The sequence below is a fragment of the Cynocephalus volans genome, chromosome 5 (assembly GCF_027409185.1).
Source record: "Cynocephalus volans isolate mCynVol1 chromosome 5, mCynVol1.pri, whole genome shotgun sequence".
NCBI classification, from domain to species: domain Eukaryota; kingdom Metazoa; phylum Chordata; class Mammalia; order Dermoptera; family Cynocephalidae; genus Cynocephalus; species Cynocephalus volans.
In genome coordinates this window covers 9,199,496-9,225,678 of record NC_084464.1, presented here as the reverse complement: position 1 = coordinate 9,225,678, position 26,183 = coordinate 9,199,496, and positions in this window count along the sequence as shown.

The following is a 26,183-nucleotide window of genomic DNA, read 5'->3' as shown; positions in this document are numbered from 1 at the left end:
TCCTTCTTGGGGCTGCTGAAGAAAGCACCTTCCATCCCCCATCCAGAAAAATGGCCTAGAAAAACAGCTAGCTCCATGTTTTCTTTATATCTAGTGGAAAACATGGAGATAGCTGGTTGCTTCTTGACCGAAGAATGGAAAGGAAACTGGCTTCCAGAATTACTACGCCTTTCTGGAAAGATTAACTGCCTCCAAGATCATAATGCTAATCACCTTCTCCTACTCCCTCCTGAAAATAAGTTATAGACAGGACAATACCAGGCCACAGACACCTCTTTTGCATCCAAGGAAGTTGCTGACACCTCACAAGGCCCATGGGCAGTGTTGCTTAAGGGCACCATGCAAAACTGGGGCACCAAAAACACCAACAATTTTTGGAGACAGTTTAATATTTGACATTAAAAAAACCCGAAATCATAATCAAGGGGAAAATCAGAACCGTATTGGGTTTCTTTTTCACTTATTTTACAATTAAGAAGACCTTTTATTTTGAATTGAATGTTTTGGAAAGGCACCAGAACATTTTGGTTGCTTTAGGGTCTCTAAAGCCTTTATTCAGGCCACAGGCAGAGCCCTGAAGTGCTCAAGAATTTTTCAGATTCCATGAGGGAAGGCAGAGGGTCAGCTCTGGGCAAAGCCAGGCTTCCAAGTGGGCAACAGCCTCATTTTACAGAACAGCTTCCACTGGCAAGAAAAGGGCTTCCTGGGGGCTGCTGTCCTCACAGAGAATTAGAGAAGAAGGTGTGGAAAGAGTGGTGCCTATGAGATCCTAACTCTAGTTGGAGACTGACATCCAGGGGCATCCCTGCAGTGAATGAATGGGTGTAAAGCTAATGAAAAGCTCAAATATAGATTCGGTAGGGAAGTGCCAAAAGAAATGGAGGAGGCAACGGTGGCAGAGAGAAGAAAAAATGGTCTAAATGAGGCATCTTCATCAGCCTGACCCCCAAGTCAAAATGATTTAAAGTTTTTATTGAAAGAACAGATGGAAGATGAGAGCATTTCTTGATGCAGGATGGCACGTCTTGGGCACTCATATGCTACACAATATAGCATTATATCAATCTTCTTATAGCTCAAGATATAAATGAAATGAAGAATGTATTCAGACTCTTCTATTTGCCAGCAACCTCCCTTGGATTGCTAACACTGATGAGAAAACAGTAGGAGAACTGACGCTAAGAAAAATTAAGAGCTACTAATGTGACCTGACTGCTACTATTTATTTAATGGAAATCATTATTTTCTTTCTTTGACATATGTGTCTGATAATGAAGCAGAAAGAAAGGAAAATAACTATCAATGTGCCACTTCAGAAACATACAAACATTTGCTAGCTTTTTCATTTTATTGATGTTCTTTTAATATATATCTAATATTAAACAAATGTTCAAGTACTAACAGCACAGAGAGCAATTCTGGATTAGGGCTTTATTTTTATTTTTTTTTAAGTACAGGTTCAGTTAGACAGAGAACAGAGATGAAATTGGGTCAAACAAAAATATGAATTGAATTGCTTTTTAGATGAATCTTTAACATTGACTTGACCATATGGACACTGCAGAAAAAATAAAACAAATTATTATTGAGTTATTTAACAATCATCTTGAAAAAGTACACTTTTAGAGACTGCTAACAATGTTAAATAGATTATTTGATCAGTTTGCCTAATTGTGAAACTGAAATTCACAGAATAATTTCTCAAAAGATAACACAAATATGTAGCATTTCTTTACTTGAACATCATACTGCTCATGCAATATACAAGTAATAATTACCATTTTACAAATGTAGGAGCCAAGAAACTGAAGTGTCTCACCCCAAGTCAAGCTATGGCATGTTATGCTAAAATACAATTTTTGTTTGTTTCCCAGTTATGTCCTAATTTTTGACTAATAGATCCATAGCTTATGCAATATGTCTCGTTTTATTCATCAAGTAACACCCAACTTTGGCAAGAAACTTTAATTTCCTTGTAATTGAGTTTAATTTTAGGTTCTCTGGCTCTAAATTCTTTCTTTAATCCTCAAGACTCCTTGTCTGATTTTACGTCTCATGACTCACTACATTCATACCACATTTGACTTCCTAGGACATCATCTTACCTTCTGCATGAATAAAGTCTGAAGCAAAGCCCATTTGGATAAAAAAACACTGTGGCTATGTGTCAACGGTGACAATGTTAGTTGGGAGAAGGCCTTCCCCAGAAAAATCTCTGTGTAACAGCCCAACTCTGGATAATCTTTCGACTGTCCATCATAGGACTGTTTTTTACATCTCTTCTCAGTAGATCCTAAACATGAGGCAGCTGGGAAGGGGAGAGGCAGTATGAAGTATAATAATCAGCATCAGAGAGCTCTGGTCTGAATCCGAGTTTTGCCATTACTCACTGGTTTAGCCTGGCCTCAGTTTCTTCATCTGTAAAATGCTGATCACATACCTATTGCCAAGTACTAAGTGAGACAATGCACATAACCTGCTTAACACGTGCTTTAGTGCTTTGCAAATTAGCCCCTCCCATCCCATTCATCAGTGGTGCCCTCCCTGCGCTCCCCTAGACTGCTAGTCTCTGAAGCCAGCCACTACGTGCGTGTGTCTAAAAATTAGTCCTTGTTTATGCTGCAGTCAGTGCTGTAGGAATTATCTGTCTGCCATATGTGCTGGCAAGTGGAACACTATCATTTTGCTACTTGACAGAGCTATTTAGCAGGTGCACATGTCTGAACATCCTGCATCAGAAGTGGGGCAGCTCTGGATTCCAGAGAGCGGTCATCAGGCCACAGCTGGAGTGAGGCAGGAGCCGGGAGCATCCACTTGAGCTCTGAATTTGCAGTCTGAAATGCAACGACCCCAATTCCGTGCACGTGAAGTGGAAAATACCGCAAGTCAAGGTACTTTTTCAGGTTCTTCCCTGGTTGGGGGGGGGGCGGGTTGTAGCCCTGGCAACCCGGAGCCTGGACTGGCTCCAGAAAGGTCCGGTGCTGAGGACACAAGGAGCACCTTGCCTTTCTGGCTTGGTGGCCAGGGGTACGCGGGCCACCCGGGCAGGCACTCGTGCCCCCCTCATCCTCTGGCAGCCCCGGCCCCATCCCTTCCGCAGGCTCCGGCCCGCGGGCCACGCAGCCCAGGTGAAGCCGCCGGGCGCGTCCCCGCGCGCCCCTTCCCCCTCCCGTCGACTTCCTGGTTTGCAGAAGGTGCAGGAGCCGCCGCGGGTGGCCCCGGTCGCAGGTACTGAGGGGCCCCAGCTTTGGTGGCGGCGGGGGCGGTGGCCACGCGGCTGCTGCTGTCACAGAAAGGCTCTGGGAGGTGGGGTGGGAGGCGGGGAAGCTCCGGGGGCGCCGCGGACGTGGGCCCGCCGCTGCCGCCGTGAGCAGCTCCGGCCCAGTGGGCCGGACGGCGGGGGCGGCGCGACCCTCGAGCCGCTGGCGGCGAGACAGGCGGCCCCACCCCAACATGTGACCGTGGACTGCAGGACCAAGTGAGTGGGGTCCGGCGGGCGGGGGGTGCGGCCCGACCCCCCAAACCCCGGGACGGCGGCGGGACAGCGCTCGGCCGCAAAGCCTGGCCGGCCCCGCGTCCCCGGCCCCGCGGGGTCTGAGCGGCTCCTCCCGGAGAGAGGCGGAGGCCGAGCTGCCCCTGACGCCGCCCGCCGCGGGTTCGTCGTTGTCCCCGAGTGTCAGCTGTGACTCGTCCGGTTGTCTGTACGTGTGCGTGGTGTCCGGGAGCGAGTCAGCGCTGAGGTTGCGCGGGTCTTATTTGAAACGCTTTCGTAGCGTTGAGACAAATGCTTTTTCGGTGTAGTTGTCAGTTTTGTCGCGGATGTTTTATTCTGCTGCTTGTTCTTAAATTAAATTGGCCTCCGCGCTGCTTGTACAGGCGCCGTGTGTGCCATGGTGCTGGCAAGACGGCGTCCGGCGACATGGTATCTTTATGTGCGCCCACGTGTAGACATCGCGAGCTGTTTACTGCAGGAGATGAGGGGAAAGCAGTTTGAATTTTGGTGGTGGTTTTGGGTCTAGGTATCTTAGAGGCTGAGTTAATGATTCCTGCCGTCACGTGTTGAGAGGCTGAAGTGCCTCCACTGCAGCTTTCTTCACAGTGGTGTGCTCTTGGACTGTTGTTTAAGCCACTGCTGTGTTGCCACAGTGTGACAAGTTTGTTCAGGTTTTTTCTTGGAACTTTGTTTTCTTGACTTTCTTGGTAATATATTCCTGATATCCTTGTGATAACATTCTCTTATTTGGAGATTTTTCTCATGCTCTACTAATATGCTTTGTTCGAATTGCAAGTGAGAGGACAATAATTTACTTTTTACAATATATATTTAAAGTATATATACAATATTAGTAGTAGGCATTTTGGGGGTGCTTTAAGCAGGTGGCCGTGGTATTTTAGTTAACAATGAGAATATCACACTTTGGCCCTTTGATTTTCAATCAATTCCAAAAGAATCTATCTTTCCTGGAAATAAGTTTTAATGTTTAACATTCAAAATCTTTCAGACTCTTAGGTTTATGCTAAAGAAACACTATGGAGAGTAGGAAAGTTTTGTTTTGTTTTGTTTTTTAATACTTTTTACTTGGGCTAGAGAGGATTAAAGATAGCTTTGAGAAGCTCCTGAAATACTGTGGTGTTTATTGTTAGGGTGAGTGGTTTTCGCACAGTTGTATTGATTTTGGGCATAGTTAGTAAAAGTCTAAAAAACTAAAAGTGTTTATATAAATTAAGGATAAGTTGATTTATTTCAGGTAGAGATTTATCTATAGAAAGGGATGTTTCATTCACATCTCTGTGATAGGTCAGTCATTGGCCTTGTGGGGGAACTTGCTAAAGCCTGCCCTGAATTGACTTTTTAGAGGATTTACTTTAGGAGGTTGTAGTACTAACACTTAAGACATTGCATAAGAGAATGGTGGAATAATAGAACTTGAAGTTTAACCCCCTAGAAGGGAAATTGCTTTGATGCCTTTTCCCGTCCCTGGAGCCCGTCTACTCTCAACTTGCAGGTGCCACTGTCATCATGCTGCCCAGCGACTGCACAAAGATTCTCACAATGAGAGTCATACAAGCCTGCTCCACCCCATGTACACTTGTTTTAAAATTACCCCTCTTCTCACCACTCTTCAAATACCAATTTCTTTTTTTTTTTTTTTAATTTTATTTTGTCGATATACATTGTGGCTGATTAAATACCAATTTCTTTAAGTAGGTGGGTATTACTTAAAGTATTTATTTGATTAAAGTAATTCACAGTGAGGTGTGAACAACTGATAGAGACAGCTCTCAAGGGAGCATTTTAATTTTTAAGAAAGCCTTGTAAACTCAAATTAATTAAAAAGTTACAGTTTGCAATAGTGGAAAGATATCTGAACTAAGAACCAAATGTACTTCTCACTATCAAATTCTATTTACGTTTCACTATCTTTTCCCCGTGTGTATTGATGCTGTTTGTAATTTGTGATTAACAGTTTCAATAAGTGCATAAGTATATTTAGCCAGAGTATTTTTCAGTGAATTTCATTATGACTTTTTTTTAATTAAAATTCTCAATTAAAGAAATAAAGGTATAACATCTGGTTACAGAGCCTTATTTATCAATTTATTTTCTCTGATTAGGTTTCTAGTGAGATAGTTCACAGAAATAGTAATAAAAAGTATTTATTTGGTATTTACAATATGTCAGGAAATGTGCCAAGAGCCTATGTATCCTATTTATCTTCACTGTGACCATAAAAGGTAGAGACTGTTATTCTTATCATAAAGATAAGGAAATGGAAGTTCAGAAAAATTGAGCAACTTACCCAAGACACACAACTGTGAGAGGCAGGACTGGGTTTGAGCCTGTTTCTGTGATAGTGGAGCTCGAGCTCTCAATCAGTATGCTGTGCTGCCTGTAAGACGATCACCTGCTTCCAACAGCAGTGAATCTTCTGCAGCAATGTTAGAAAGCCACCCTGTTTAGAAAATCCTTAACTAATTCTAGGTTTGACTAGAGTTATTTTGATATTATATTAATCAACAGGCCTCAGAAGACCATGCGAAGAAGAGCCTCAACACCACAGGAAGCGTTCAGCCCTCCCATTCAGTGAATGCTTGAGTGCCAATTATGTGTCAGGCACAGATGAAAAGCAGTTACAGAGAAGGCATTCTTGAAGGAGGAGTGTCAGTTTCAAATCGATGATTATAACAGAGTAGTAGAGGCTGTGGCGGGGGTTGTGCCGTGCATAGTACTGTAGTATGGAGGAGAGGGCACCTAACTCAGCTCGGGGTGTGGGGCATGAGGGCAGCAGAGGAGGGGTGGCTGGGAGGTGATGGACGGAGAGACAGCTGGACACCTTGTTAGCTCTCAGGTGGGTGTCATCTGAGACTAAAATTTTCTAAAATTAGTAAGAGCTTTACTTTATATTCAAAATATTGTGTAAATGATTAAGAGTAAAGAATATGTCGCTTTTGGTATAAGTGTTTACACCTAAACAGAAGATCAGGAATCACTCACTGTCTCTGCTGCAGTGTAACCTGCCTTGGCAAGAGGTTGCTGGGTTTACTTTTGTTTGCTCAGAGCCTAAAAACAGTGTCTGACCCATAGTATGTGCTCAGTGAATATTTATGGAATTGTTGAAGAACTGATTAAAGAACTGAGATGGCTTTTAAAGAAAAGGAATGGAAATTATATAGGGTATTGAGGGTTTAATAATTGTCATAAATTCATTTCTTCTTTAAAAGTATAATAAAATTGTTAAGCAGGAAATTTGTAAAATTTGTGAAAGTGAACCTGCAGAATTAAAAAGTATAAAAACAAGTTGCTTCCATATCTTGGCTGTTGTGAATAGCACTGCAATGAACATGTGATACAGATATCTTTATAAGGTGGTGATTTCATCTCCTTTGGCAACATACCCAGAAGTGGGATTGCTGGGTTGTATGGTAGTTCAGTGGAGGAATGGATAAAGAAAATGTGGAATATATATGTGTATACACACACACGCGTGCATGCAGGCACAAAATGACACAATGGAATATTATTCAACCTTAAAAAAAACAGGAGATGCTGCCATTTGCCACAACATGGGTGGAGCTATGCTAAATAGAACAAGCCAGACACAGAAAGAAAAATATTGCGTGATCTCACTTATATGTAGAATATATAAAAAAATCTTTATACATAAGAGCTCAAACAAATACAGAGAGAGAATGAAACACTGGTTACCATGGATCGGGGTGGGTAGAGGAAGTGGGGACATACAGGTCAAAGGATACAAAATAGCAGATATTTTGTAGGATGAACAAGTCTAGAGATCTAATGCACAACTTGAGGACTAAAGATAATAAAATTGTATCAGGGGTATTTGTTAAATAAATCAATTTTAGCTGCTTTTGTCACAAAAAAAGTAACTGTGAGACGACAGATATGTTAATCTGCTTCACTATAGTAACCATTTTACTGTCTGTATGTGTCCCATATCATGATGTTGTAAACTTCAAATATACAGAATAAATTTTTTTTTTTTTAAAAAGAAGTGACTGAGTAATAATTCTTTTGGAATCTGTCTTGTGGCAGTTATATTCTATCTTGAACTAAGTCTTTATTGTCCTGACTTAACGCTGCACACTGGATTTTAGGCTTTTTTTTTTTTTGGCTTTTTCGTGACCGGCACTCAGCCAGTGAGTGCACCGGCCATCCCTATATAGGATCGGAACCCGCGGAGGGAGCGTTGCTGCGCTCCCAGCGCGGCACTTGCACTCTCCCAAGTGCGCCACGGGCTCGGCCCTGGATTTTAGGCTTTTGAGGACAAGTACCTCTTTGAATTTCTTGGAGATTTTGGCAAGTTTTGTCTTATCTATGAATGTCAATGATACCTTGCTAAGTTGTATTGTTATTAAAGCAAAATTAGTAAAAGATTGTTCTGTATTGCCAATACCTACTGAAGATTTCTTTTTTTTTTTTTTTTTAAATAAATTTTATTTTATTTTTTTTATTTTGTTTGTCGTTTTCTCGTGACCAGCACTCAGCCAGTGAGTGCACTGGTCATTCTTATATAGGATCCGAACCCACGGCGGGAGCGTCGTGGCGCTCCCAGCGCAGCACTCTACCAAGTGCGCCACGGGCCCGGCCCCTGAAGATTTCTTAAATCCCTTAAAAAACTTTGATATAAAGGACTTTGAAAGGCTGTAGATTTTTTTTCATCACAAGCAATGGGTGCTTTGCTGAAAAACTTTTTTTAAAAATAAAACTGACGATAAATCACAAACTGTAACTTAGTATGCAGAATTGGTAAAGATCAGATATAGCCTTTTCCTCTTTCATTTCCTTCTTATTTATCACTTGAATCTGAAAAAAAAAAGCACACAACTTATCAGTTTAGTACATCTGATAGTCTTCTGCAGATGTATAAGCTTCCAGCAATTAGTCACTTCAAAAATAATTTTGTCTTGGTTTGGTAGCAGAAAGGTGTACCAAGCATAATGGTGTGTTTAGTATGCAAATTTGCCATTCATTAATATTAAGCAGTCCTTTAAAATTTTGTCACTTGGGTAGCTGTAAAATTTAGAAGACTATTATTTTGATAAGATTATTTGAAATTAACTTATGAATTTGTTCAGAAACCTTGGTTGAAAGGAAACCCACGTAAGTTCAGATGTGTTTTAATACACGGGAACACCATTTATTCTGAGGGTCTATGTTTTAAAAGTATAGCTGCCCTTAAATAAACTTGCATGGAAGTAGTTCAGAAAGGATTATTAAATGGCTTTTTTTCTTTTTTCTTTGAGATTCCAGTATATATATATATTTTTCAGTATATTTTGGAACAGGGTGTTTGATATTTGGAAAAGGAAGTTGTGTAATATTTGGGGACTTTTTTTCAAGGTCTTGGTCATTTTTACTCTTTTATATAAATTAAAATAGCACCTTCTGTTTCATAATCACAAGCAGTTGATAAGGTTAATTTATTTGTTTTCTCAGAAAGTAATGTGTTATCTTTTTTTCATTTTGTCCTTATTACTACAAAGGACTTGAGAACTGTGTTTTGGAATCTTAGTTTTACTGTGAAATGTGTGATTTTGGCAATGAATATCCTGCAGAGTAATCATTGACAATAAAAGGCAGCACAATTTCATCAAGATTATGTGTTGGATGTGTTCACTGTATACAGGTTTAGACATGTTAAAGAAGAAGCAGTAAGCTGACAATTGTTATGTGCAAAAATACTAGCTTCCGAGTTTTTAATGTTTATTATCGCGTTGGTGACATTGAATGTTCACCCTAAAAAGTGGAAATATTAAAATGGGATTCTGTTTGAAAGACAAAATTTTAATTTGTAAATATTTGCCTCATTTTACATTAATAGTTGAAGACATAAATGAATCCACAATGTAATGCTTAACGTGCCATTGTCCTAAATTTGGCCTTTGAGGCTGAAATAGTTGTACAAAATTCATTATAAAGCCCATTATTAAACCCATTTACTTATAGTTTACTCCATTTGGGAGATTACAAAATCCTTTGATAATTTTTGACATACTTCCCTCATGTATTGTCTAGATTAGCAATGACCATTTTGTTTGTAGATAGATATGAAAAGAAGAGAGGCCATGGCCTTCATGTCACATTTTCTACCTTAAACCACGTGTCATTTACTACTTCTTTCTTATGATATATTCAAAATAGTGGTCCAAATTTTGAAAGTGTTTGAAGTCACTGAACACTCCTGAATTGCCTTCTAAATCATTAAAGTAAGATTAAATTATACTTAGAATGGCTTACAGTTTATATTTTTAAGATATTTTAAGTCCTCAGCAATGTATAGTTTATATTGTGTTTAATGTATATGTCAGATTAAACACAATATAATTTAAATTTACCTTAAAACAATTTTAAATATGACTAGAATTGATCTTTTTTAAAAATAGCTGAATTTAATTTGGTCAAAACAAAAATTATTTATGTATTTCTATTAAGGGACTCACCAATACTTAGATTCTGAATTATAACTTAATTTAAAGGGTAGATTAGGGGAGAGAGCAGATAGTGGGTGGTTGTGCTTGTTTTCTGGCTTGGAGGAGATGACTAAACTAGAGCTCACTGCTGTCTAGAGGCATCTTCCTCCCACACAGCTATTTTTAACCAAGAAGGACAGGAGCATTGAATCATCTGCAACTGAGAGGCCAGAGGTACCCTTTCTACTTCTGGGATCTGTGACTGGCAATTTGGCCCAAAGGAGGCCTGCTGGTTGCTTGCACTACTTTATGCCACCTGCATGAAGGTGGTGCAAATATCTTCATTTTGGAATTTATATTTTTGCCTTGTTTCACTTTTACTTTTTGGTGTTTTGTGTTTAATCTTTCGTTCATTAGATAATCTTTAATATTTTTATATTACTTTGAAATGTTTTAACTTAATTCTTTAGTTTTTAATTTTACTTTTAATTGTGTTTTGCTTTTTTATTATATTATTTTATTTGATTTTTAAAAGTTTTTGTTCCTCTTTCTGTTCAAAATTTATTTAACAAAATACTCTCTTTTGTTTGGAAATTGTTGTGCTCTTTCTTGTTCTCATATAATTACTGTGCCCTTTGAACCTTTTTTCTTTTTCTAATGAAGAGACACGGAGAGCTAGTAGAGGAGAGAGAATATTATGAAACGTAGCAGAAACCCTTGGAACAAACACATTCTACTAAAACTAATGCCCTTTGTTTGAATGAATTAGTAATTAAATCGTCGTTTCGAGGTGAACAGAAATAACTTCTTTCTTGCCATTTGTGAATGACGAAAAATTTTAGCAAATCCCTGGCCATGCCAGTAATAAAATTATTTTCATTTATTTGAATTCCTATACAGCTTAATTGATTGAGTGCTAAATTTAATTTAGGTCCAGAAATTATCTTTGAAGAAGATTCTATTACATCATTGGTATAAATCTTTTTTTATAGATAATTTTATAAAGTTTATGATGTTTATATTTTGTCAAACAAATTTAATTTACTTAAGGTTGTTCTGTATATTCCTCAGTTCTCAATAGCAGTTTCTCAACTTTATTTATGTTGTGACACAGAGAAAATGACAATATTTGTACGGCGCTTCTGGGCAAATGGACTTCATGTAATGGTAGGAAGTAAATGGCCTGGGGACTCCTGGGGTTCAGGGGGTCATTATGTTCTCACACTTCTTACCCATTAAAGTGATACAGTCTGGGATGTTCTCACTGTGATTTCTTTGGTGTGAAGCTGGTTTTCATTCACTGCTTTTGTTCACTACTGTTTTATGCTAGCTAGGATGGCAGAACTCTAGAGTTAGATTGCAGATGGAAGAACCTGAGTTGGAGTTCCAGCTTAACTTCTCTGTGCTTCAGTTCCTTTGTCTTTAAAATGAGAACAGTTACAACCTGCCTTCTCTTTCTACCATAAAGCTGTGATGATTTAAGGAAACTTCAGGCACATGCCTTTTATAACACAAGAAGAAATAGATTTCTTTTGTTTAATTTATTTCTATATATATAGTATGTGTATATATATTTAAAATATAATGGCATAATGTCATAGTACACCATTGGTGGTGTTTGACTCCAAAGGTAGAAAGGAGAATTGAATTGCAAGTTTTATCATTGACAATAATAATTATGGATTACGAGGGGTGCATTACATTTATCCAAGTATTTCTTTCCATGTCAGGCTAAGGCCTAGTATAACCTTTTAATAATAATTAACTCTAATTATGGGTTCTGATAAATATACATAACTATTTCATATTCATATATTTTAATGAATTTTTTAAATAAAAGAGATAATGAATAAAATTCAATATTAATGGCCCATACTTACTATAAATCTGGATCTTCATGCCATTTTTCCCCTATATAACAAAGCTAACTGTTTAATGAAAGAATATTTTAATTGCTGGAAAAACACCTAGGAATAAACAAACAGCCTCTGGCCTTTCAGACTAAAATCCACAAAGTAGCAAGTAAGTATGTTAATTCTGTAAATCACAATTAACCAATCAAAATATTCTTTTCCTCAATCATGTTAGGCTGTGGTTAGGATAATTCCTAGCATTTTTATTGAAGAACTAGTTTGATAGCATTGGTAAAAATGAGATTTTTTATTTTACTATACATTCATAATGTTCCTGTGTAACCTAACAAAACCTCATGTTCCTGGCACCGTGGAGCAGGCCATTCTGATCATGAGGACCGGTATATGTGGCAGTCTTGTCCGGCCAGTGAGCTTTCAAACTGCTAACAGGGGTCTGCAAATTCTTGTGTTTTAGAGACCCTTATTTACAGATTAAGATCCACATTTAAGTCTAATATTCTAGATTGTCCATGATCTGGGCTCAGATAACTGTTTTAGACTTTATTTCCTTGCCCCACATCAGTCACCACTCAAATGCATCATTTCTTTTAAATCAGAAAATAAACACAACTGTTAAAAAAATATTATTACCATTATACAAAGGGGCATACAAAGAATAGTAAGTCTCCTCCCACCTCAGATCCAAAGTCTCTCAGCACCCCTTCCTAGAGGAAATGTAGGTAACTGTTTCTTGTACATCCCTTCAGTAATTTTCAAGGCATTTGCTAGTGTATTTATATAAATGTCCCCTGGGGCATATATGGATGCATTTCACGTAAACTGTTTTCTCTTTGCTTTATTTAATTTAGTTTGCAAATTCTCCTAATCTGCATACAGACCTCTAATTGCAGCATAGTATTTCCAGTGACAGTGCAGAGTTGGTTTAACTTTTCAGCTTCTTTCCTGAGATTTTCTGTATATAAGGTAGCTTTTCCATCTTTAGATTAATTTAGATATAAGTAGTGTTTTAAAATACCTGAAGGCGTTTATGTTCACTTTTTCCTAATCTGTTTCATTAATGTTATCAATTCCGTACAGTGGAAATATTTAAGTTGACTTTGATAAATAGAAAAATTTCATTTGCCTATCTCTTAGTTTCTTTTCATCATGGCATATGTATACATTGCAAAGACCTTTCTACCCTAAAATCACACTTTGAAAATATTCTTTCACTAGTAGTATTTTAATTGATAGTATTCCTTCATTAAAGGTGTTAGATTATTACATAATTTGGAAAATCTGGGTTCAAATTCCATTTGCTTACCTACTGTCTGTGTAAATCTGTCAAGCTCTTTTACCTGCCTGTAATCCTGCCGACTGGGCCAATTGTTGAGCTAGGGCTGGGTCTGGAGATTACAGACGCCTCAAGCCCATTCACACACTGGCTCACAAACCCTTCACATGCCAGGCTGGGTCCCCAGACCCTTCACATGCCGGGCTTGGTCACCAGACCTCTCACACGCAGGTCTATGAGCTAGGTAAGCGGCAAAAAGGCTTTTGGAACTGTAGGTTCGAGAGCATGGTTGCACATGGTGGCAACCTGAGGCAGTAGACCCAGCCATGTGGTGGCACCACCCATGTGCACTAACTCCACCACACAAAACTTGCTTACAAAGAATGCGGCACACCACCCCCAACCGTAAGTAAGGCGAGGGGGCCTGATTTAATTATTCTATTTTCCCAACAAAATCTCTGCAAATTACTTACCCTTTTTGTGTCTCTTTCCTCATCTATCATATGGGTTTAATAAACATATCCATTTCACATTATCAAGTAAGAAAATGTATGTGAAAAAGTTGCAAATTGTAAAATACTATACAAATGTTATAAAAATATAAAATCAATTCACCATCTAATAGGTAAGGTTTTCCTCAACATTTGTCTAGAATAAACCCAAAATAGTATTTGTACATAAAATTTTCTTTATTTTCAAATTGTGTACAATTATTTATTTTTTATGTTAATAGCCTATAAAACTCTTAATGCTTCTCTCTCTCTTTTCCCATGTGTTTTGGAAGTCTTTTTGTTAGATGGTTGGTGTTGTATACTATGTTTAACTTTTTAATAATGCCAGTTCTCTTCTGCGTTTGTGAACACAGCATGTTATTTATTTTTTCTTTTATGAGGTTTTTAAAAAAAATTTTAACATTTACACATTTGTTGGGTACAGCATGTCGTTTCAATACATCATATACTGCATATTGATTCGTTATACATCATAGCTGCATGTTTTTGTCAAGAAAACCATTATTCAGTTCTTAAAATAAGATTTATAAAAGCATGATTTCTGCCCTGAAGAGACATAAGACTACTGATTCTGTGTAGACTTCTCAGTATTGCTCAGTTAGCTTCTAACATCTCTTTGTTTTGCCTTGTCTGTTTTCCTCCATTTTTCTTTTAGACCTTCCACCTGGCCTTTGCGTCATCTCTCAGTGCCATTTTTCTTCCCCTGTTTGCAGTGGAGGCCCTGTTGTAGTGATCGCCACTTCTTTTTCCCTTCGAGTTACCTTCACATTCTCTAGCATTTCTTCCATTCCTGGAACCTGTCTTTAATAACCAGTTAGTTAGTTTCCTGTACATTCAAAGTATTCTGTTGAACTTTAAATCTCTGTGGCACGTGTTTGTTTGTTAAATTGCATGTTTGTGTGTTCATTTATTTGTCAAGCCCTCCAAATGCATAAAACATCACTCTTGATGGCTAAAAGGAATGCAGAGACGATAATGACCCCAGCCACCAAAGGAGTTTACAATCCACTCCAGTGAGAGAGAAATATGTATAGTGCTTATTAAATTTAGGTTTTGGATTCTTTCCAAGCCCCTTCTGTAACTGCTACTCTTAGTAGAAGATTGAATGCTTGAGAATCTAGTACAGTTGACCCTTGAAGACCGTGGGATTGAACTGCATGGGTCCACTTATATGTGGATTTTTTCAGTTAATTTATTTGAAATATTTCAGTTAGATATGTCATGAATGCATAACATACTTAATCAAACAGTTTAGTAGCCTACCTAATAGTAGGCTATTAGGAGTTAAGAAGTTAAGTTTTGGGGGAGTCAAAATTTGTGTGGATTTTCGACTTGTGGGGGATTGGTGCCCCTAATCACCATGTTGTTGAAGGGTCAACTGTAATTGTTACCAGATTAAATAAAGTTTTGATTCAGTTTTTAATTTATGGAAGTGCCCTGTTTTTTTAATATAGTTCCTGAATGTGACCACTTCTAATTTGAAGATTCACTTATTGATGAAGAGGTGATTAAGAAGAGTTATTCTGAATCAGTCAATAAAAATATTGGATCACAGCTAGTCTTTGGTCGTGGTTTTACTAAGCTGTTTTTTGGTATAATTTTTGAGAATTTCTCCAGCTTGTTAAAAAATTGCTCCTTCAACTTTTTTTTTTTTTTTTTTAATTAATGGCCGGGTGAACTCAGCATCAAGTTGATAGCGATAGCCATTATTTCCTGATGGCTTAGTTTTCCTGTCAGTTTTGGAACATTTTAGTAGGAATCCAACATTGACCAGGTGGGGTACTGAATTGCTACTTATTTAATGTTTAATTAATTAATGCCAGTGAAGTAATATCTAGTAATGAAGTAATTCCAGTTTTGGGGTTTAATCATAACCAGAAGCAGGGGGCACTCGGCTAGCTCCGTTCCCATGGTCTGTGTTTTAGCATCAAGTTGTCTTGCTGCTGATACAACTCAGATGCAGGTGTGATGATTCAACATCTCTCTTATTCCAGGGTTACAGTTCTGTTCTCCTATCTTTTGCATGCATGTCCCAGTTCGTAGATCTGGGATTATGTTTGTGTTGGTACTCAGTGCCTTCCTCAAATAAATTGTAAATTTTTTAAAAGCAAGAAATAATGTCACATATATCTTTGAATTCCTGTTATGCCTAGTATGGAGCATTGTTTAGTAGGCATTTAAACATATGCCAATAAATGATGATAATGCTTATTTATATTTTATAGAATAGCTGTAAGTTCCTTTGATGGCAGGTGCCAAGTACCACATTCATCTTATTCATATAAAAGTGTGAAAGGTAGTTTTATAGGAAACTTATATTTTAAGTACTTTAGGTCTCTTTCATGTGGTGCATATTGATCAAATGTTTTATTCTCTTTTTGGCCAAGTTATACATATTTCTTCTTCATTTGTTTATTCAGTTTTTTAAAAATGGAAATTTTTATTAGTTTAAGGTCATTTTCTTTCCTGTCTTTATATATTTCTTCACACATTCCCCCTTTACTCATTTTCTCTCATTTTTAAAAGTCTGATTTTTTTCTCTTTTCATTGTTTGGCATCCTGTACCATTATATATATATTTTTGTTTTGCAATATATTGTTCATAAGGGTGTACTACTACTACTAGCAATATTTTGGAATGTATGTTTAGAAAGTATTTTTCATGTGAATTATTTATTTGTTCCTCACCAATCTTGTGATATGATGGACACTAATATTCCTGTTTTACACTTGAGGAAATTGAAGTACAGAAAAATGAAGTCGCCATACTTCAACCAAGGTTTTAACTCTAAAACCTACTCTTTTTCCAGCACACCTTGGTTTTATATCAGATAAGTAAATTGAGAAACTTGCCCCAAATTACAGAATCAAGTCAATGTTTTCTTTAGGTAGAAAGAACTTTTTCCTTGCTCGGATAAACTGGAAGTTAAATTAGAGTAGCCACATATTGTCAGTATGTATGTCTGTGTATGTCTATGTACATGCCTTTATGTTTTGGAGGAAAAGGTCTAGGTACATTGGAAAAATTAAAATAAAAGAAGAAAACATGAAGAGACTAAAAATCATTCCTGAATTTTATCACCCAGAGAATATCAGGGTTAATATTTTGCTGAACAATCCATTATAGATCTCTGTATGAATATATGTCCATTGATATTATGCAGTTTTTCGTAAACAGGTTTATTTTCCATGGTATCCTATAATCTGCCTTCCTGTGTCTGAAAATAGAGATCTGCTTTATCAAATTTAATAGCTATGTAGAACTTCATCATATGAACCTACTGTACATACGTCTCACTGCACTTGTATTATTATCTGCTTTGATTAAATTCTTAGTGTCAGTTTTGGGCTTTTGATACATATTGCCAGATTGTCTTCTAAAAAGGATACTCATATTTAAGCTTGCATAGTAATTGATAGATCAAAAGGGCTTTTACACACATCATCTTAAGTTAATTTTGAGTTTCTCAGCAGCAATGTTAGATTCAAGAGATGAAAATAAAGCTCACCTAAGGTTCCAGAGCTGTGAAGTGGAAGAGCTGGGAACAAAAATTGGGTTTCTAAGTGAAGTTTAGTGGGTTACCAAGTTGTTTTAGTTGTTTTTTGTTTGTTTGTTTGTTTTTTCCTAGAAGGTGTATAGTTTATGCCCATTTAATTTACTCTGTTCTCCAAAGAGGATCATGGGACTGAAAATTTAAATTCTTAATATAGTGAGATTATATAGATATTATTATTTTTTGTGGCTGACTGGTATGGGGATCTGAACCCTTGACCTTGGTGCTACAACGTGGTGCTCTAACCAACTGAGCCAACTGTCCAGACTGTATATAGATATTAATGTTGTGAACTTTCTAGCTTTTAAATATTTGATACTGAAAAGTTTTTGTGAGTAGTAAATCTTTGGTAAAGATATAAATATGTTTTTGTGTTACTGTTACTTGTCTATAATTATTTATCTTAAATTGTCAATTTGATAATTATGTTCAAATGATTATGTAAAAATCTGGTCAATTGACACTCTCACATTGGGCTTGTTCTATAGATATTAATACTCTAACATTAGAATCTACTTTAATTCATGTTAATAGTTTAAATCTTTTAAGATGATTATTTTCCCTATTAATATATATGAGGGTACTTCAAAAAAAAAGTTCATGGAAAGATTTCTATTATCTTTCAATTCCATTTTTCCACAAACTTTTTGAAGTACTCTTGTACAAATAATGATGGCATTATTGTAATCACCTTGTATACTTATTTGGGTACTATGTCCTTGGTCGGGTTGAGTTGGAAGTGTTGATCATTTGGAGTATGTGCTTGAATTATATTGGTTTTTCTATCTTGGGGTATGTCAGATGTAGTACTTCAGTGAAAAGACTTTTTGGCAGGGGATATTATTTGTTACCAGCCAGTGGTGTTTGATTTTGATTTGAAAGAGGCTAGCTTTATCAACACATATGCTAATGATTTCCTTCCCTTATCCTTTTTGTTTGTAGCCTTGAGAAATTCCAGGAGAGTCTTTTTGTTAGAGAGAAAATACAGTCTTTATATGGAAAACTATGAGTGCTTTTCTTCTTAAAACACAGAAGCCCTTTATCTTTCGATCTGCTAGGTTTACTAATCAACATAGGTATCAGCTTTGCTTTTCTTTTCATTCCTTCTCTCCAAAATTATGGGGCAGATCTTCGGAAATCATAAAGGCAAATGAATGGGACAAACACTTATCTATTTTGCAGAAGTGCTTTATAAATGTGGTTTTTTCTTCAACTGCTCCTCCATGCTATTGCTATACTGGACTTTGAATCTAAGAGAACTTATTTCTAGTGCTACCTGAACCAATAACTCGTTATATAACCTCGTGGAAATCATTTTCCCTTTCTTGGCTCAAGTTCCTTTGGTTAAAGAAAAGCTATAGACTATCCTAAAGCTCTTCGCATTTTAAACATTCTATCATATTCTTGTTTTAGTGCTTCAACTAGACTGTCAGCTCATCAAGGCAAGGATTTCATCTTACTTTTGTAGTTCTCACAGTATATTGCATAGCACATTGTATATGATAATCAAAATTTGTCAACAACCATAATTCTCAAATCTCAACTTTCCAAGAATCAGTCTTCCCATACAGGGATGTCCTGGTCATAGTTCCCTATTTCCAATCATCTGTCTTTGAAGTCAATCAAATAAAAACTAAAGACTTCCAGGGACCTGTATGGCCCTATATGATCTGACTCGAATCCCCTTTATACATTTCTAACCTCACCCTCTACCACTCTTTCCCCTTGCTCCTTCAACTACAGCCACACTGACTTTGCTGTCCCTGGAACACGTTAAGTATGTTCCTCCAAGTGTTTGCACTTTTTGTTTACTCTTCCTCAAATGCTCTTCCCCAAGATATCTGTACTACTAATTTCTTTACCTTCTTCAAGTTTTTGGTCATTCTCAATGAGAGCCACTTTGACCAACTTGTTAGAATTAAAACTGCATGCCCCTTTCTCTGGCACTCATAATTAGGTTATATTCCCAGTCCTGAGCTAAACACAAGTTCAGGGCTATAGATGTTGCTTTGCCTCACATGGATTTGTCACCTCTCTTCCTCTGGGTGACAGAGATGCAAAGGATTACTCAAAGCCCATTTCCTCTGAGCAGTGAGACACCCTGAAGGGGTTAACTTCCCAGAACCCTCAAGAGAGAGGCATTCCTCCTTTGGGAAATTAACACTGAGCTGGGGTTCTGTCTCCCTATTTATTCTCCAGGCCAGAAAGTTACAGACAAAGAACATAGGTGGAGTTATTTTTAAGTATAGTTTAACAGCAGAAGCTGGTAACATCAAAGAAATAACAAGTGACATTCCATAATGCAATTTGCAAAAGGTTAAGTCAATCCAGCAACAAAAGTTTGTTCTTAGCAAACATTTTCTTCCCCTACAGCAATTTCCTCAGTATTTTTACATAACAATAAAGGAACTTTCTTAACATATCAATCAGTAGGTTAACCTGCTCTCAAGGACATCTGTCCTTGAGAGCCAGCAACTTTGCTGTGTTACAATTCTATATCCACAACAGAGACTTTAGCCTGGGGAAAGTTTCCTGTCTTTTGCAAACTTGACATTTCTGTATGTAATTTTTAAAAGTTAGGTTATACCTGAAACAACAGGGCTTTGGAAACTAGGCCCTGTGAAATACATTTGCTTTTATAAATGTTAGTATACTCCACATATAGTGACTGACTTTGATGATATAAAATTAAATTTTATAGTACAAAATTTCCCTAAGGTAACTAAATGGAACTATTAATAATATTTTAGCACAAAACATATTCTATTTTAGAAGTAAACATTCTCTTTCTCAGAAATTGGTAGAAGCATTTTTGAGACTCAATTGTGTTATATTTTTATATTAGAATGAATTCATGTGCTTTTTCTTTTTCTTTTTTTTTGTGCATATCTTTTTTTGGTGAAGTGTCTGGATCTTTTCCTATGTTTTCTTTTTTGGGTAGTTTTCTTCCTGAGTTTTGAGAGTTCTTTAATTTATCTAGGATATAATAACTTCGTTGGATTTGCAAATTTTTCTCTACAATCTATGTCTTGTCTTTTCATTCTCTTAATTAACAGTGTCTTTCAGAAGAGTTCTTAGTTTTAATCAGTTTCTCAGTTTTGTTTTCATTTTCATCTAGTTTGCCTTTTGATTTCTTCTTTGATCAATGGGTTATTTAGAAGTGTGCTATTTAGGTTCCAAAAATTGGGGGATTTTCTAATGATCTTTGTTTTATATTTTGATAATATAATTCCAGAGAATATTTGTTGTATGATTTAAATCCTTTTAATCTATTGGGACTTACTTTATTGCCCAGATTTATTTATGTCCTCCTAAATGCCTCAGATACACTTGTTTTTGTTGTAGGACATAGTTAAACTATTTGGAAACAGTTGAAAATTTGAAGCTGCTTTTAAGCTTTATTAGTTGAGACCAGAGCCACCTTCAGTCTAATGCTGATTTTGCTCAGCTGCACTGGAATTACCTTCTGAGTACTGTACCTGATACCCTGGTTATTATGAGGTTTTTCCACTCTAGGTGGTGTGAACATCAGCTATTCTTGATCCTGGGATGTTTCCCTTTTTCTTTTGGGAGGCTGATTCTCCAGCCTCCGGTGGTTCCCTCACATGCATGCACTGAACTGCACCCCACTGAAGACTGGGGTGGGCTGGGAGTGGGATGTTGGGGAACCCTCTCTGCAACTCTCCAGAGCTCTATTTCTGTGCAGCTTCTTCTTCTGGAGTAATCTTCTCTGTCGACTCTAGTTCCAACCTCCCAACCTCCACAATCCATCTTCTCATCCCGGGTAGACCACCCAGTTCTTTCTGGGATTTTTCCTCCTTGTGCAACATCCTGAAAACTTCAGATGATAAGTCTGAGCAATTGTAAGTCTTACCTTATTTGTTTTCTTCTCTGCCAGGGATCACTGTCCTGTAATAACTGATGTCTGAAAATTGTTTCATGTATTTTTTTTGATTTTTAGTTGTTAAAGAAGGAGGGTAAATCCAGTCTGTTACTTTCTTTTGTCTGGAAATAGATGTCCTGTTTATAGATTGTGAAAGTGCTGCTGTAACATTTTATACCTGTGGTTAGAGGAAAAGATATGGTAATCACGTGGATGGAGTAAATAATTTTTGGAAATATAGTTACCATAGCAGTTCTGAGGATCTTCTGTCATCTTTCTGCCAAAAAAGTGATTCTGTATCAGCATCTCCCATTTTGTATGTTTTGCAGTTAAAAATCCAAGTCTTCTATGAGAAACTGATCCGTATTAGATCATGTGTTTGGCTTATTCAGCTCTGGCCTGGAGTCAGACTCACCAAGTATAAATGTAGCAATTTAAACCCCACCCTGAGTATAGGCTGCAGCTCGCAGGAAAGAAGAAATTGTGACCTGGGCTGCCACTCCCCATGTGGATTTTATGTTGATATTTTGTAGGATGGAGGTAAAAAAATTATATGTCCAAATGTGAGAAATAGCACCTTAAACTCAAAATTCAGCATTGTTTCAGATTAATTTGTCATGAAATCTTCTTCAATTGTTATTAGTTACTCCTCTTTGTCCTGTTATATAACAATGGGTACTCGTGCATGCTAATTGATAGTGGATCAGCAACAGAGAGGAGATGAATTATAATAAACAGGCATCAGAGAAATTAGTGTAAAATCAGTTGAAAGGGTACGTAAATAGAGAACATAAATTACAGGAAGTTAGGAGGTAGTCGAACAGTGCTGGAAAAAAATGAACTAGGTTATCTGCTTTCCAAGGAAGATCCATACATTATCCCTTTCCTTTCTAATGCAATTTCAGCATAATAATGGGAATTTAACCTTTAGACCTGAGCAATGCATTATTTTCTCACAGACTAGGTGATTGGAAACACAGTTCCTTAAACTAAAGGGAGATGTATAACTGAACTAAGGCAGAAAGCCAGACCTTTCATTTATTTATTTATTTTTGGTTGAAGCAGAATTCTAAATACTTATTTTTTAACTTACCAATTTTTACCTAATTTGAATCTTGAAGCTTCCCAGCCTTTAATAAATTGTATTCTTGCTATTTCTGTGAATGTCTTTCTTGTGTAGCTAAGGAAAGGCCTGAGAATTAGTAAGGATCATTGCTGCATTCTCATTGTAATGATTAAGTAGGAGAACCTCTCGGTCATACTAGATAGAGGCAAACAAGTTTAATAGAAAATGCAAAAATCTCCTTTTTTTGAGGGAGTTTCATCATGTCTCTCAGGAGGAATGTTTCTAGATGGTTGTTCACAGGTTTATAAAAAGAGCTGCTATTCAGTGTTTGTTAGTATGTGTTTGGAGCTATCGATAGATTGAAAAATCAGGTTCCTGGGGCATACTTTAGATTGCATTAAGAGGTGGGAGTGAAATCGACATTTTTGAAGAAGTTTCCCAGATGATTGTTATGCATATGAAAGTTTGAAGCCATTGTCTAAAGGAATAGGGCTGTGATGGTGTGTAGATCCAACCAACCACTTGGACGTGGGGCAGATGGCTGTCCCAATGTTGTATGGGAGACGTTGCTGGTATATTTATATGCTGCCTTATGTAAATGGTTGTAGTAGAGGAACAGTGTCTCTAAAAGGTCCTGTGTATGCAGTTGGAACCACTTGGATAGGGTAGGGCATGGCAAGTGCTGGTGGTGGCTGAAAGGATGAAGGACAATTTGGACTGAGAATAGAGATTTGTATGTACAATTAGACAGTACTGGGGGGTTTTCAAGAGTGGCGGCAACAGATTTTTAATGTTTCACATGAATGCTAGTATTGAGAAATCTCATTTATGAAATAGTTTCAAAGAGACATTCCAAGGAATAGAGGCTTGGGTGTGTACTCAGCAGTCTCAAAAAAGAGGAAGCTGTTTTGAGAAAGAGTGGTATAAATGTGGATAGCAGTCAGAAAAGAAAGGCTATCAGATCAGTGGAGTCTGGAATCTAATAAAGAGCCATGCTAGTGTAACAGGAATGTAGTATGGACATTTGTAGAGAAAGGTTACAGTAACAAATTTATTAATAATCATCTCAGGGATGTTTTCTATGACATGTATAAAATTTATCATTTCAACTGAAAATATAAGAATTGGGAAAATCATTTCATCTCTTTGAGTCTCAAAATGAATAGATTGGATTAGATGTCTTTAGTTCCCACTAACTCAAAATTTTTGCTATTCATATTCAATAAATGTTTTAATCTGCAGCTTATGAACTCTAGAGAGAGGGTTGTTTTACAGTTATTTCAACCTATATTTATTTTCTAGTAAGTAATATCTTTTTAAATTAAAGTCTAAATACACATTGAAAATTGAATGTCACATAGCTCACACTAAAGTGAGCATGAACTGTTGAGCAGAACTGTAGTTCACTAGTTCCAACAAAGGAAATGTGCTCAAAAACTCATGAGAAGTAGCGTCAGAGTAATGATTTTTTTTTTCTTAGTGTAATGGTAAAGACTCTGAGGTAATGCTCAACTTGAGTTTTTAAATGTTATTTAGTCTTCCTGCCAAAACCCAGGGTATTTTATAAAAGTCTTCCTATGGAACTGTGTAGCATTCTCAAGCAATAAAAAACACTTCTAGCACATGTATTTTGCAGAGAATATGGTCAACTAGAGCCACTCTACCTCCAATATTTGGGTTGTATTTGGTACTATAATCAAGGAGAAACTAATCAGGATCTAGACATTTAGAAATAATTCAAGATTCTGTAACTTGAATTCTGAACTTGGAGCAAATACTGATAAGAATGCAGAATTTTTCTTATCTAATATATCAACTTTGATATAAAGAGGTGATTTGTCCTTTTTGAGTTAATGTGGATTTTTACTCTGTTCATCTACAACTATCTTGTGTGTTTTCTCTCCTGTGTCCCTTTTGTTATTGAGGCCAGTCCACTCATTCATTCTTTCATTCATTTACTTGTCAGACATTAATTGAGAGACTACTTTGTTCCAAACACAGTACCAGGTGCTAGAGATATAAGTTTTTTTCTGGTCCTTTTTTTCCTCCTATTTGTTTTAAAATAATCTATAAAGCTGTTCTTCTAAATCAGTTGTTTTTCTTTCAGGATTGGCCATTCTGTTATTTAGTGCTCTGTTCTAAAGAATAAGGGCCAATCTGCTGTTATAAAAACAAAAAACAAACATCTTCCAAATACAGAAGCTTAAATGATAAGGAAGTTTAGAAGCAGGTGGTCTGGCTACAGGGCACTATTCTGTGAAGTTATTCAGGGATCCATGTTTCTTACCTCTTGTTCTGCTATTCTCTAGACTGTTATTCTTATCTGCAGAGTCAAAGGTGGGCTACTTTGTCGGAGTTCAAGCCACAGTACAGGCAAGGAAAATACTTCAGGCAAGAAATTTCTTCTAAGGCAAGGCAGGGAAAAATTTGATACATCGCTTTCCTTGCTAAGAACTTAGTCACATGGAGGTACTTAGCAATAAGGGAGGTTGGAAAAGTAATCTCTAGTTTTATGATCAAGTGCTGAGGAAGAAGGGGAAAAGAATTTAAGGAGGTCAACAAGCAGTTGGCCACTCATGCCTGTACTAAATTGGCAGCTTGTATGATTTCAGGAGCTTATCCCAGTCCAAGGAGCTTGACCTCTCATGCATAGCACTTGATTTTCAGTTGGTTGGAAGAAGTGACTGTGATATAGAAATACTTTCAAATGAAAATTTTTTGTTGTAAAGTGTTCTTTTTGAAGATATGGTACTCTTAAAAATAGCTAACTTTTCTTCTATATTAATTTTAACAATAGTTCAATACTGATATATAAATATATGATACATATATGTAAGTATAAATGTGCATACTTATTGATGGAAATTTGGAAAATAAATACATATATAAGAAAATATGTCATAATGCCATATTTTAGAAATTACCATTGTTAACATTTTTAGGTATTTCCCTTATGTCTTTCCTATGTCAATGGGTGGTCTTTTTTCCCTTCATTTTACTTGTGGCATAATTCATGGATAGAAAATATATTTAATGGTAGACATGATAGACCCGAACAGTTTTGGGTTTTGTACCATTCTGTTAAAGTTTATATTATTTATATATCATACAGATTTACCCCAAATTAATTTTCTTACAATTGTACTTTTCTATTGTATCAAATGTTTTTAGTTTTGTTAAATTTTTCATACTTTTTTTCTACTGAAGTAGGACTGAAGTATTTAACATATCCTGCCAGTCATTGCTTATCCCCTTTGTTCCAGAGTCTTCAATTTAAATGTTTTTCTTTGCCAGATGTAGATTTTTGCCAGACTTAGATGTGACTTTTAAAAGAGTAGGAATATACTCCTCTAAGCCAGACGTCTGCTATGTATAAGCATTGATTTTTTTTCCAAGAATAAATTTATTTCTTTTGTTGTTTGTTTGTCATGGCCTCTTGAAGTTCTCAGGCTAATCATCATTATAGATTTAAAAAAAAGCAGGTTCATATTTCTCCTAAAATGTGGTGAATCAATTTATATTACTGTTTGGAGTATGTACTAAGTAATTTATTCTTTAATTTTGAATTCTGTATACAGTGGTCGCACATTCACTAATTGCAATCCATTTGTGGTCTTTGAACTACTTCAGTTATTCTGCAAAGTTTTCCTCATTTTTAAAATTATTAACATAATGTGTTATGGACAATTTTGGAAAAAGGAAAAAGATTATTCTTTTCATACCAATAACACAAAAACATTATTTTTGTGCATTACCTTTCAGACTTCAATATAAACTTATTTAATGTGATTGTAATCATATGTAATATAGTTTTCACTTAATATTTTTCAATTTGGTTGTTGCCATGGATGTGAATTATAAGATGATATTTTAAAAACTGCAGTCCTCCCCACAATCATTGTAAATATTCATGAACTCCCCCATAACATACTTGAGAGAATTCTTTTACTGTCATCATATAACCAAATTTAAATTTTTCCGTGTTTAACATTTTACAGGGTAAAAAAATTTTACAAATAGTTTTTTAAAGTATTGTTTGATTTATATACTACTTTACTTCCATTTGTGAATTTTAATCAAATACC